At 38.8% G+C, this 14143-nt stretch overlaps 1 pseudogene; it reads left to right on the forward strand.

The window, feature by feature from the left end:
• The first annotated feature begins 490 nt into the window (after positions 1-490).
• The window catches only part of LOC122539650, a 17547-nt pseudogene continuing 3894 nt past the window's right edge, over positions 491-14143 (forward strand).

The raw sequence follows: 14143 nt of genomic DNA on the forward strand, positions 1-14143 counted from the left end.
AAATATATGAGCCTATTTGTTCAGGCTGTGTAAGGTGATATGAAGATCCAGTCTCAGCCTCCAGCAGGAAACCAACAGGCGAAACCTGTAAGCCAGTTCCTTCTGATGGTCATATATATTCTGGGAACTGGACTGGAACTCAACACTCCTGGTTTGTTTAGAAAGGTCTTGACCGATCCATTTTCCACAAGTTATCAGAATGATTACGTTGACAATTTCTCTCAGTTTGTTACTGACTTTCTTATCATGTGAGTTTTTTTTTGTTCAATCTACCTTTGTTCCCCTCTCAATGTTAGTCTCCTCCAGGAATGTAAAAAACTCAGACATCATTTCATCAGCATTAATGTTTACTTTTTTGTTTTCTTTTTAAAGATGCCCAGTCGGGGATTAACTTGAATCAACCAGAGGGAAAGAGGCAGAGAGCGGCCTTTCTCAAAGGCACTCTGAAACTGACCTGTAAACCAGCGGGTTCGATCTTGGCAACTTCTACATGAGTTGGGTCAGACAGATTCCCAGACAGGACCTGGAGTGGTTGGTTAGCTACTATAGTTCATCCAGCAATAACTATGCCCCGGCGATTAAGGATCGATTTACTGTGTCCAAAGACACTTCAAACAATATTTTCACATTGGATATGAAGAGCCTGAAGATCGAAGACACCACCATCTTTTACTGTAGAAGATATCACAGCGAGAGGAACCAAGGGAGGACCCTTTTAAAAACAGCTAAAGGGAACGTTTGTCAAATCCATTGTAAACTGACGGTCAGTGCAAGTTTTAAATGCAGTTATACCAACTGTGATTGAAGCAGACCTCAGGTTGCCACTAACAAAACTATCAAATAGGAAGTTAAAAATCACACAACACCAGGTTATAGTCCAACAGGTTTAATTGGAAGCACACTAGCTTTCGGAGCGACGCTCCTTCATCAGGTGATTGCCTGATGAAGGAGCGTCGCTCCGAAAGCTAGTGTGCTTCCAATAAACCTGTTGGACTATAACCTGGTGTTGTGTGATTTTTAACTTTGTACACCCCAGTCCAACACCGGCATCTCCGAATCATCAAATAGGAAATGTACCATCAAAACTAACAAACTAGGTAATACAATGGGACAAAGTTTTGGGCATGTCTTATGTACTGCTGATGCTTCTATCAATTAAATGTTTGGGCATAAGTTAGTTTTTGTATATCTGACAGCTCTGTGTTATGTAAACAATGACATTAAATTTGAAATATGATTAGATTGGATTCCCTAAGAAAGTATGGAAACAGTCCCTTCAGCCAAACAAGTCCACACCAACCCTCCGAAGAATAACCCACCCAAACACATATTCCCTCACAGTAATGTGTCAAACACTATGGGAGGGACCAATTCACCTGGCCTGCATATCTTTGTACTGTGGGAGGAAGCTGAAACACCTAGAGGAAACCCGCGTAGACACAGGGAGAATGTACAAATTCTACATGGGCAGTCACCCCAGGCTGAAATTGAACCTTGGTCCCTGGCGCTGTGGGACAGCAGTGCTAACCACTGAGCCACCATGCCGCCATGCAATCAGTACTAAATATCTATTCCACATGAAAAATGAGACCCAGAGTATAGAACAGATGATGAGTGCAGCTTCTGTACTGCTCGGCATCGCTGTGATACGACAATACAGGGATGGCACTACAATTATGATCAATACAAAAACATATTCAGCCCACATTGTTTGAAACACGTCATTGTTTACTTCTACAAACCATCTAAACTCATATTAGTTCTGTGGGGTTTTATGCAAATATCACTGTTTAATATGCAAAGTGATGATAATTATTGGTGCACCTGTTGGTGATTTTGAGAATCAGCTCATATGTTACTCTATCAAGTATGTAACGATATAATCATTTATCAAGAATGATCAGTATCCATTAGTGCAATTATAATGTGATGAAGATTTATTGCGTCTTTATTTTGCCCGTGGCAGATTTTTAGCTTGTTTTATGCAGAGCCCGTTATTGTGTGGCCCAGACAGAGAATGTAACACTATGACTATTTTCCTTACTGGGTCCAGGGACCATGGTGAAGGTGACTACAGGTAAGAACCTTAAACTTCCTTAGTCTCTTTTTTTAAAACTTTCTATTCGTGTGAACAATTCCTGAATTTAATGAAACTCAGATTCTGCGCTGAGCTTGGTTTGGTTCTAATTGATTTTTGTTACAACTGATTGTAAACTTAAATTAACTTCCAATAAATAGCTAAAGTGGTGATAGTGGATTCAGTTGCTTGGTGGATTGTTTTAAAATCAGATGGGCATTATGTGTGGCTGGTTACCTGAAAAACCTTAACTGTCTTAATCATAAGGTATAAATAATACTGAATGTCAGTGACACCCACTATCTGTGAGTTTTATTATTGAAAACAAATGCTATGATTTTAAAGATGTTTGAAATATTACCAAACATAATGAAAATATGCTAAAATACCATTATTAATTTCTTGAATATATTTCTCAGTTGCATACTGTTCTTAACATGATTGTATTTTGTTGATAAGTTTGCTAATTTTGTTGATGACAAGCGCTTTAGCGAGATTATCTTTCAAGATTACTTTTAATTACTAATATTTATGAAGTTCTTTGTTTTTCCTGAATCGTTTCTGCATTTGGCAAACTCATGTGACAATTGTTTTTTCTGCTTGATTGAAAACATTATATCTGTTTGTAACTGTCTGAAGAGCAACTTAAGGCAGAAATATGGAAACATGAGAAATGAATAAAAACCTGACTTTTTTAGTGCATTGACTTTAAAAAAAACTCAGATCTAATTGTAAACTAAGTAAAGTCTGTTTTGAATGGAGGTTTGCTCGCTGAGCTGGAAGGTTCATCTTCAGATGTTTCATCACCATACTGAAGCTGCATCTGAAGGCTCACTGATGATGTTATCTAGTATGGCAACGAAACGTTTGCAAACTAACCTTCCACCTCAGCAAGCAAATCTACACCCAAAACCTCTACCTGAGCTACAAATCTTCTCAAAACTCACTAGTCTGTTTTGAGTAACCTCATTCAAACTAAAATTTGGGACTAAAATTTTAAACTGCCAAATTGATCAGATTTTGTAATTGAGACTAAACTTATGATAACATGTGATTATAATGTGTAATGTTTGTCCATTGAACTAATGTTGTTTTGACCTTAAAGTGATTAATCAATATATGCCTCCAACTGCTCTACTGTGCACTGCGCAAAATTGACATGATCAGGAAATGTACAGGTTTTAGTAAATTGAACGGTTGCCGAAAATGTTAATGTTTTAAATATTATTAAATAAGTCACCTCATAAACAAGACTGCTGTTGTGACTTCTTGTTTCTATTCAATTTAGTTATTAGCTTGCTTGATGGTGAGCAATTTTATTGAATTCCAATTTGGGATTTTTTTTATGTGAGGTTACATTATGTTCTATGTTCTGTTGAAAATATATGCAGAGCCAGTTCTGCTGCAAACACATCATTGTTCCTCCGTGCTATGATTTAATGGGTTTTTTTTTCTGTTGAGGACAGAATGTGCTTGGATAATTTTTTAATATCTTTCTGAAGCTGTTTCTGGTTTCAACATTGTTTTTTCTTTCTGTTTACATGGTTGGTGACAGTGAATCGCTCCGGTTTCCTCACTGAATGCAACTAGCATGCGAGTTGAACTTTCCTGAAGTGAAAGGCAAATAGCAATGGTTTTGGAAATGAAGGAAAAAAACTTTGGGCACGATTTTTATTTAGAAGTAATAATTGAGGATTAATCGAATCCACTCCATGCATTCCAAATTCAGAATTCACTTATCTACTTCAATCACAAGGTATTTATTTAAGTAGTTTACAAGTCACAGAAAAATATAAATACAATTTAAAAAAATAATGTACTAAAAGTTCTTGCTATTGAGTAATAATGCCATGACTATGACATCATTCATCAAGAGTCACCTTTCAATTCCACTGTACACTACACACAGATTTTGCTCCTGGAAAAGATCATTGGCAAAAACAATTTAAAAATTCTGCCCGAAATATTTCGGTGAAGAGCAGATCAACTTCACTGCATTCACCATTTCACAAGTAACTTGAATTAATTAATTATGTCCCTGATTAAACTAGATTTGAAGGAAAAAACTAAAACATTAAATGAGTGATTTGGTCTGAACAGTTCTGGCTTTAGGTGTTCCCAATCGGTTTGTTTTAAATAAATAGTTATATTTTACAACAACATACCAACTGAAGAATCATTCATTAGGAAGCAACTGCTATATTGGATTATGTGAGCAAGGCTAGATTTCGAAATAATTAAAATAAATATCATGAACGCATACAGGAATACTTGCTGTGAATCCAGAGAATGGGTTTTATGTCAATTCATTCAGACATATGCAGATTGCACAAGTTTACAGAAGACAGGAACTAAAGGGTAATACAGCACATTGTTAATACAAATGGAAAATAGGGTAATATTTATTTTAAGTAATATACTTGATCGATTATTGCAATGTAGCAACCTAAAGGAGATTACTCTGGCGATCGTTAAGTGTGACGATCATTTATTCAGACATCAGTTAAAGCGGGCAGAAACAGCTTTTCAATCCACACATCTTTTAAAATTCATTACAAGTTCATTACAAAGAAGCGAAGAAAATGAACTTGCCATTGTAATGCAAACCTGACAGTAAATATATGCCCGAATTTATTCAACAGAAATGCTGTTCCACAATGGAATGCGGTATTGGCTTTGTGCAGTGCGTGCAAAATCTCCAACGTTCAAGAAATGTTTTAAGAATAAGTAAAAATAATTTAGAGAATAATCCCATTTTCTCCGGAGCTGTCCATAACCTAAATAATTTTGTTAATTACAATGACTTAATAAGTTTATTAAATCAGTGGTTATCTGTATTCATTGCAAAAAAGTTCTTGTTCGTATTAATGCTTATCCTTTGGTTAATTCCTCTTAGAGAAGTTAAATTACAGCGAATACATTTGACATGATGAATTAAGCAGCTACATCTGCTAGGATCAAGACTGTTGTACAGTTGGTTTCTGTGCTATCTCCGACAGTCCTGTCAACTGGTTCTGACCATTTGTAAATCGTCTGGTTCGGACACCTGAATTTCAGACAGTTAAATTTCATCTGGCTCTTCAGAACGACTTTTAGCTGCCAGAAATGTAATATTTGATGAGGTGCCTCAGAACTGAGAGCCTTGACTAATTGTTAGAATCAGAACAAACACTTCAGTAACAAAAGGTAGATTGCAAGAGTTTTGAAATCGGTTATTTGCAACAACGGATATTTGACTGAGCGAGGCAGAAAGAAATATGCTGCAAATTTTATTTGCACCACAATTGTTCGTGAATTATTTAGTGGCACAACGTAGAATCAGAAATTATTTTGCTTTTTTTTGAGAACCTATCATCAGCTTTTAATGTTACTATCAATGGTATAATACAATCTATTTCAATCTAAGTAGACCATGCACAGGGGTAAGAGGAAGTGAGTCCTAAGTGGAATTCCAGTGATAAGGGAATTTAATCCTTATGCAATCCCTAGTTTTATTCCTCTATATTTTCCATAGAGTTTGAACAATTCAGAAATACTATCAAAGTATTCTTGGATAATTGGTGAAATGTTACTTTCATTGTGTAAACCTTCTGTAATAATCTCGGGTTGTTGGAAGGTGTTAATAATTAACATGTTTTATGCACTGTCAAACAGGTAGACTGTTGTCCGAAATATTGTCGACCTCATTGTGTTCAGGTCTGTTGTGATGTCGTAGAAGGTGTCCCTGACTCTCAGCCAGGTGGCTTGTGTTCATTTACAACGTGTTAGAGAGGTATGTAATACCATTTCTTATCAGGTTAATTCGGGGCAAAAAAAACATTGAGTTCTTTGGGTGTTCGAATTCCACTCACAGAGACATGTGAAATCTATTCAATCATTGTCCTGACTTGTGTCTCTTACATATTAGACAGAAATTTGGCGGGGGTTAGCAACATTTTTCAAATAACTACTTGTCCATGAACTTTTGGGCATCGCTAGCTGGGGTTAAAGGAGTAACTAAAAGAAATGCTGGCTATTCCACTAGCTTTTCTATCAATATCATTTATAACTAATCCAGAATTCATCATTTTTCAAATATATTTGATGCGATTATATCAAGGCTGTTCCAGTTTACAGCAAAGCAGTGCTGTATTTGAATTTGTTTAGTACTGCATGTTTTCCGTTGAATCCAACACTTGCAACAGATGGTGATAGCTTTTCAATTAGTCTTCAATTGATATGTCAGATCATTCAGTACCTCTGCTAAGAATCCTTTTTGAACAGTAGTCAAGCAAGCTTAATCACTGTTTAAATTAACAGCTGTGAGTTCATGTGCCAAACATATGCAAACAGTTTGCTGATGAGGAGTCACTGGATGTGAAACGCTAATCTTGCTTTCTCTCCACAGGAGCTGCCAGATCTGCTGAGTTTCTTCAGAAATTTCCATCTTTATTTCGGATTAATAGCACTCAAAGTTTGTTGTTTCATTAAAAAAAGTTCTGTTCGATTAAACAAGTTGTTTGTTGAGAAAATACATTTTAACAAATTGAGAATGTTCAGAGATATTTAGTATCAGAGAATCATTGAATGTGAGTGATCTGATCTAGAGCCATTGTTTCAGAAGAAACTATATCATGAAGTAACAACACGTCCCAAAGTGCAGTGGCTGCTGTAATGGGTGGGAGTTATTTTGACAACTCAAATAGAGAATGTCAATGCTTCCATTCCAAATAATCAACAGAACATTTTAAAGAATGTATTAAACAATTAATTTGTTGAAATATTTTAATAAAAAGTGTTCACCACCGGTGCTAGCCTAACAACTGACACAATAATCGGAAATAGGAGCAGGAGTTGGATACTCAGTCCCTCGACCTTTTCCACCACTGACTTAGATCATGATGGATCTGTGAGCTAACTCCACAGGCCTCCCTTTGTGCAAAACTCTTTAACACCTCTGATTAACAAGCAAAAAGTATCCCAGATTTAATGTTCCGACTGCACATAACAAAGGGAGACACCATTTCTGAAAGACATTTCTGTGAGTATTTAAAGTGACACAGAGGCTATAATTAATTGCTCATGAAAATAAGGTTTAAATCTCTGACAATTTCCAATTCAAACATCCCAATAGTCAGATCCCTTTAATTGAACATTATATTTCTTTATTCCAGGGAAGTATAATGTATGATTGCCGTGTTACAATAAAAAGGATAGCTTCATTCTCATTATACGATTAAGAAATAGTTCTGTTAGTTCAATGAAAACACAGTGAACCCACACAGAAGGATACCATTCAGCATGTCATCTCGTGTGGACACACAAGTGCCTCAAATAATTTTCAATTCTTCCAGTGGTTATTTGCATCTGTAAACAGGTATGGAAGTGTCAGACTTTTTATATCTCCTTGACAAACCAGTTGTTATTACCTTACTTGAATTGCTGAAGTTCGTGTGGTATTAGAACATTCAGAGCGCTGTTAGAAAATGAGTTCCATGGTTGTGATCCAGAAAGGGTAAAGGTGCAGTGAAATAGTTGCAAGTCAAAATGGAGTGTGATTTGGAGGAGAGCTTTCAGGTGAAGCACATACATGCAAGTTTGCCTTTACAAAGATCACAGTTTTGGAACGTGCTGCCGAAGGAACATGTAAACATACAAATTAGAAGCTAAAGAAGGCACCTCGGCCCCTCTAGAATGCTATTTCATTCATGAGATCATCATACATCTTGCTGCTTGACAGTCTTTCCAACACCTGATAAAATTGAACCTGATTGTTTGCTGTTCAACTAAAGAATTGTAAAACTTTGTGATTCTCTGCCACAGAAATTGATTCACATCAAAATATTAAATGATTTCAAGAAGAAGATAGTTTATTTCAATCCTTCAAAAATACCATGAGTATGTGGGGAAAAAAAACGAACAGGGTTGAAAGCTCTGAAAACATTGGATGTGGCATGGTTGGTCAATTTGCATGACACCAAAATTGGTGTTATAATTAACATTGACCTTTATCTAAAAGAATAACAAGATCTTGATCAGATGGGTTAATGGGCTGAGGGGTGGCAGGCAGAGTTTAATTTATATGAATATGGCGTGTTGCATTTTGAAAATACAAATCATTTCACAACTTAAGAGTTAATAGTAGGGCCTGGGGTAGTGCTGTCGAACAGAGAGTCCTGGGGGCTCAGAGACATAGATTCTTGAAAGTATTGTCTCAAGTAGCTGGCATGGTGAAGGTGTTTGGCATGTGTGCCTTCATTGATGAGAGCATTGAGTTTAGGGTTGGGATATTGTGTTGCAACTGTTCTGGATATTGGAATGAACTGCCAGAGGAAGTGGTAAATGCAGAGACAGTTACAACATTTAGAAGACATTTAGGAACTGGATAGGTCTGGATGAATGTAGGCCAAAGGCAGACAAATGGAATTAGTTTAATTTTTGAACTCTGATCAGCATGGATGAGCTTGACTGAATGGTTTGTTTCTGTGCTGTATGACTTTGTAACTCTCTGACTTTATGGTGGAGTAGGCTCCAAGTTGGAAGGTGGTGAGCTAGTGAGGGTTTGGAGTGGTAATATGGTGGAGCTTGAGTTGATAGGCTGTGAGGTATTGAGTGGCTGCTGGGTAAGCTTGTATACACATAGTCAGGCAGGGTGGCATCAAGGCAAATGGCAATAGTCACAAAGATAATTTGGTCGAATTGTGCTTGGTAGGTGAGGGGCAGTTTGAGCTGAAGTGCAGGAGGTCTGCCTGTGCTAAGCTGGTTAGTTGGAGGTGGGCACGGTGCCAGGCTGGTTCAGGGGTAGAAAGTCACTGTGATGAAGTGGCAGGTGGATATGATGTTGAAATGCAAAGCTCACAATCTAGCGAAGTGGCAAACAGTAAAGGACAGCTGGGTATGAAGCTAGGATGCAATGTATATAGGTTGACTTGGGTAAGTTGAAAGGTCAGTGATCTAGGGAGTAGAGAGAGGTTGTGAAAATAATGTTGCTAGGTCCAGTCAGGGCCAGATTCACCACAGACCAAGTGCAGGGTGGCAGGACTGAAATTGACTGAAAGGAATTGAGATGACATGTCCATCTGGAGTATAGAACAGAGAACATTACAGCACAGCATAGGCCCTTCAGCCCTCAATGTTACGCCAATTTGTGGAACCAATCTGAAGCATATCTATCCAATACCATTCCATTTTCATCCATATGTTTATCCAGTGACCAGTTAAATGTCCTTCAAGTTGATGAGTCTACAAGAGTTGAAGACAGTGCATTCCATGCCCCTACTACTCTCAGAGTGAAGAAACTATCTCTGACATCTGTCCTATATCTATCACCCCTCAATTTAAAGCTATGTCCCCTTGTGCTAGCCATCACCATTTGAGGAATAAGGATGTCACTCCTCACCCTATCTAACCCTTATATGTCTCAACTGAGTCACCTCTCAGCCTTCTCCTCTCTTATGAAAACAGCCTCAAGTCCCTCAGCCTTTCATCATAAGACCTTCCCTCCATACCAGGCAACATCCTAGTAAATCTCCTCGACACCCTTTCCCAAACTTCCATATTCTTCCTATAATGTGGTGACCAGAACTGTACACAATATGCCAAGTGCTGTCGCACCATGTCGCATCATGACCTCATGGTTCCGAAACTCAATCCATCTACAAATAAACTCTAACACACCGCATGCCTTCTTTGCAACCCTATCAAACTGGGTGACAACTTTTAGGGATCTATGTACATGCACACTGAGATCTCTCTGATCATCGGCACTACCATTATGGATTGCCTCGGATGTGTGTACCTGTCTTGTGATGGGGGTCCTTTGTTCTGGGGCTGAATGGGCATGAAGGAGGGGAGGAGCCATCAATGTGAGTGGAAAATTACGTCTGGACAGAAAGTGAGAGTGGTAGTTAGTCTGACAGATTGGAGTTTTGGCATTGAAATGCGTGTCAGTCTAATAATTTCTGAGGTTAAAGAGCACTTGTTAATTTCTCAAATCATACTTACATAAATGCTCAGCTCAGTTAGCTGTAACACTCCAAGGTCTCTGAAAGTTAATGATCCTCCATTTTTCAGAGACCTCCAGAATTCAGGTAATTGTCAATTAGAAGTTTCAACTTCCAGACACTTGACATAAGGTCAGCTGTGACAGAGATCTTCACAGTCCCAGTGCTCAGCTCCTGCCTGAGCTGCTGCTGCTGTGACCTTCTTCCCTGAAGAACATCCTGACTTGCATTAATAAGTGAGGAAGGGTCACAGGTTCTGAAATGTTCACTCTGCTTTCTCTTCACAGGTACTGCCAGATGTTTGTTTTTTCCAGCAATTTCTGTTTTTTTTTCTGATTTCCAACAGTATGGTGCACAGTAGAGCAACATGGTGGCTCAGTGGTTAGTATTGCTGCCTTTAGTGCTTGGGACCTGGGTTCTATTCCAGCTTCAGGTGACTGTCTATGTGGAGGTGGCACACGTGCCTGCGTGGGTTTCCTCTGGATGCTCTGATTTCCCTCCCAAAGTCCAAAGATGTGCAGGCTAGGTGAATTAGCCATGCTAAATTGTCTGTGGTATTGAGGCATTTGGACTTTAGGTTCATTTGTCAGGGTTAAATTTAAAGTAATAGGGTAGGGGAATGAATCTGCTTGGGTTACTCTTCAGAGAGCCAGTTTGGACTTGTTGGGTCAAATGGCTTGTTTTCATAATGCAGAATTTATATGAATCCTCATTTACTTGGTTTGCATTTCGTGAAACGTCTCCACTCTTCACTTGCAATCCAATGAAAGTGTCAACTGGCGAGATTTTCAAACAGTTACTGGTGGTGAGTTCAATGTGTTCCAATTTCTAAATTATATGGTAATGGTCAAGGTAGAAGGCATTTTTCTGGAAAGGGAACCAAAAGATCACAATCAATAACTGATAGGAAACAAAAATAAACTCAAGTTATGCTGTAGATTTTAGTGGGAACATACTGGCATACGTTTACAGCTGACAATGTGTTTGAGTAACTAATAAGGTTGATTTAACAGAAAATAACTTGCTAAATTGGTCATTCTTTCCAGGAGACACCATCTCCCCCCATACTTTACGGCTTAGTCTCCTCCTGTCAGCAGCACAATACCGAAGGTTCTATATCTTTGGTTTTTTGGCAATGGACTATTCCCCTGACATCACCAAGGTGACCTGGAAGAAGAGTGGGGAACCAATCATGACTGGATTGAAGACTTACCCTTCAGTGAGAAACAAGAAGGGAACTTACATCCTGAGCAGCCAGATAACTCTGACCGAGTCAGAGGCAGATTGCCCCAGCAAAATCTACTGTTAGGTTCAACATATGGGGTCACAGAACAGCACTGGAATGCCATATGTTAACAAGTGTTGTGGGAACTGAGATAAACAGAACATTTTTGATTAACCTGAATAAGGCATTATTTATAACACTTTCCACAGAATCATAGAGGCATACAGCACAGGAAAAGGTCCTTTGGTCAATCCAGTCCACGCCTATCAATAACAACCACCTAACCATTCCAGTCCAACATGACGGCACCTGATCCATTGTCTTGTGGGACTTGCCATTGCGAATATGCATTGAAAAACTTCTTATATATTATGAGGGGCTCAGCCACTACATGACTTACAGGCACTGAGCTCTAGGTTCACACCATCCTCTGTTTGATTTTGTTTTCCCCTGAGATCCACACTAAACCTCCTGGCCTTACCTTAACCCTATGCCGCTAAGGCATTGATCCTTCTATCAAGGGGAAAGATTTCTGCCTATGCCTACCATAATTCCAGACATCTCAATTATCTTCACCCTCATTCCTCTTTGCTCCAAGGAAAACACCAGTCTATCTAATCTAATTTCATAATTAAAACTCTCCAGCTCAGGAAAATTCCTGGCAAATCTCATCAATGCTGCCTTCAGTGTAATCACTTTCCTTCGATCGCATGCAGTCCTAAACTGTACACAATACATCAGTGTGGCCTAACCAGCGTTTCATTCAGTTCCAGTATCATCTCCCTCCTCTTAAATTCAATGGCTCGACTAGTAAAAGCAAATAACCTCCACACCTTCTTGGCCTCTTTATCCAGCTGTCACAGTACATTAAGGGATGGATTGGAATATACACCAAATATCCTAAGTCCTTTCCAGGCTTCTGCCATTCAACACCCAATATCTTGCAGTATCTTCTGCCCCAGTGCATCAACTTACACTTATCCAGAATGATTTCCATTTGCCATTTCTCTGCTTATATGGCCAAACCTTCTATATCCTCCTGCAAAGTAAAGCTATTATGTTCATTACTTACCAAGACATGGCAATTTTCATTTCATTTGTGAACTCACTGATCAACCCTCCTACTTTTTCATCTAAATCATTTGTTGCTAAGAGAAAACACAAAGAAATTAACATTGATCCCTGCAGAGCCCCACTTGACATGCATTTCCAGTCACAAAAACATCCTCCGACAATTATTCTCTGCTCCCTGCCACTCAGCCAGTTCTGGATCCAATTCGTCAAATTAATTCAGATCCCATTGGCTCTGATCTTTGCTGTCGTCTGAACATCAACTTACCTCTTTGAAAACTACCAGCAAAGTGCTTAGACATGACTTCCCCTCAATACAACCATGCTGAAAATTGTTGATTAATTTTCCAAATAAAGTCTAATTCCGCACCTCTTTTGTTCCAATAGTTTCCCTACCACTGAGCCTAGACAGGCCTTTGTTTCATTGTTTATACCATCCTCTGTCCTACATAACAGTACTACACTGGCTGGTCTGCACTCATTTGGTCCCTGTGGCCAGACAGGAATTCTAAATTATTGCCAGCAACTCAACTATTTCATCCTCTGCATCGCTCAATAGCTTGGCATACATTTCATCTGCCTTGCAAATATAACTACTTTTCATCCAGCAGGATAACACAGAACATCACATCACCTCTCCTAATTTCTGAAAGTACATCACAACAATTCTCCATGAAGTCTATACCCACATTGTTCCTCTTACTAGTGAACATCGACACAACACATTTATTTTGACCATAACAGAATCCTTTGGCTCCACGCCAATAATAACACTTAATGGGCATTACTGTTTCCCAAATATCCTTTTATTATGAATGAGCCTGTAACTTGTTTTAATATTCTCCTTTATGCTGACTGCTATTATTTTCTCATGGTCCCTTTTGCTCTTTCTCCCTAATTTCTCTTTCTTTCAAACTCCCCCTTGCACATTCTGTACTTCATCAGAGTTTCTATTGTTTTGAGACTTCAGTGTATACCGTAAGCCTCCCTTTGACGTCCAGAGATCGCTGCATCCTTGGTCCCATGTTGTGGCTTCATGGCCAAAATGTCGTCCCTGTGCTTGTGTTGTTTCTGTCTTAAATGTGTCACACTGCTCTGACTCAGATTTACCAATAAGTCCGCTCTGGTCAAATCATTACATGGTCTTATTAAAATTGTCTTTCCCCCTTTCAGAACTTTGGTTCAGACTTTTTCCTATCCCTTTCCAGAACAATCTGGAATCCAACAGATTTATAATGTCTGAAATGCGCTCCACCATTGATGTTTTAACCACTTGGTCGAGTTCATTACCTAAAGTTAAGTCCAGGTTCACCCCTTTCTTGCAAAGACTGTATTAAAACTGTCTGTTGTAAACATATTATTAAAATATTCTCCTGGGAGGTATTTTCAGAATTCTGATCCCTCTAATTTTTTGACACGATAAATATCCAAGCCTACGCTGAGGAAATTAAAATCCTCTTTTTCTCATTAGCACTTTCCTGAAATTTGCCCAGGTATTTGCATTTCTCGATCTTCTGACCCTACAGTGAAGTCTATAGTGCTCTCCCAGCAGTTATAGAACATAGAACATAGAAGAATACAGTGCAGTACAGGCCCTTCGGCCCTCGATGTTGCGCCGATCCAAGCCCACCTAACCTACACTAGCCCACTATCCTCCATATGCCCATCCAATGCCCGCTTAAATGCCCATAATGAGGGAGAGTCCACCACTGCTACTGGCAGGGCATTCCATGAACTCACGACACGCTGAGTAAAGAACCTACCCCTAACATCTGCCCTATACCTACC

The sequence above is a fragment of the Chiloscyllium plagiosum genome, chromosome 33 (assembly GCF_004010195.1).
Source record: "Chiloscyllium plagiosum isolate BGI_BamShark_2017 chromosome 33, ASM401019v2, whole genome shotgun sequence".
NCBI classification, from domain to species: Eukaryota; Metazoa; Chordata; class Chondrichthyes; order Orectolobiformes; family Hemiscylliidae; genus Chiloscyllium; species Chiloscyllium plagiosum.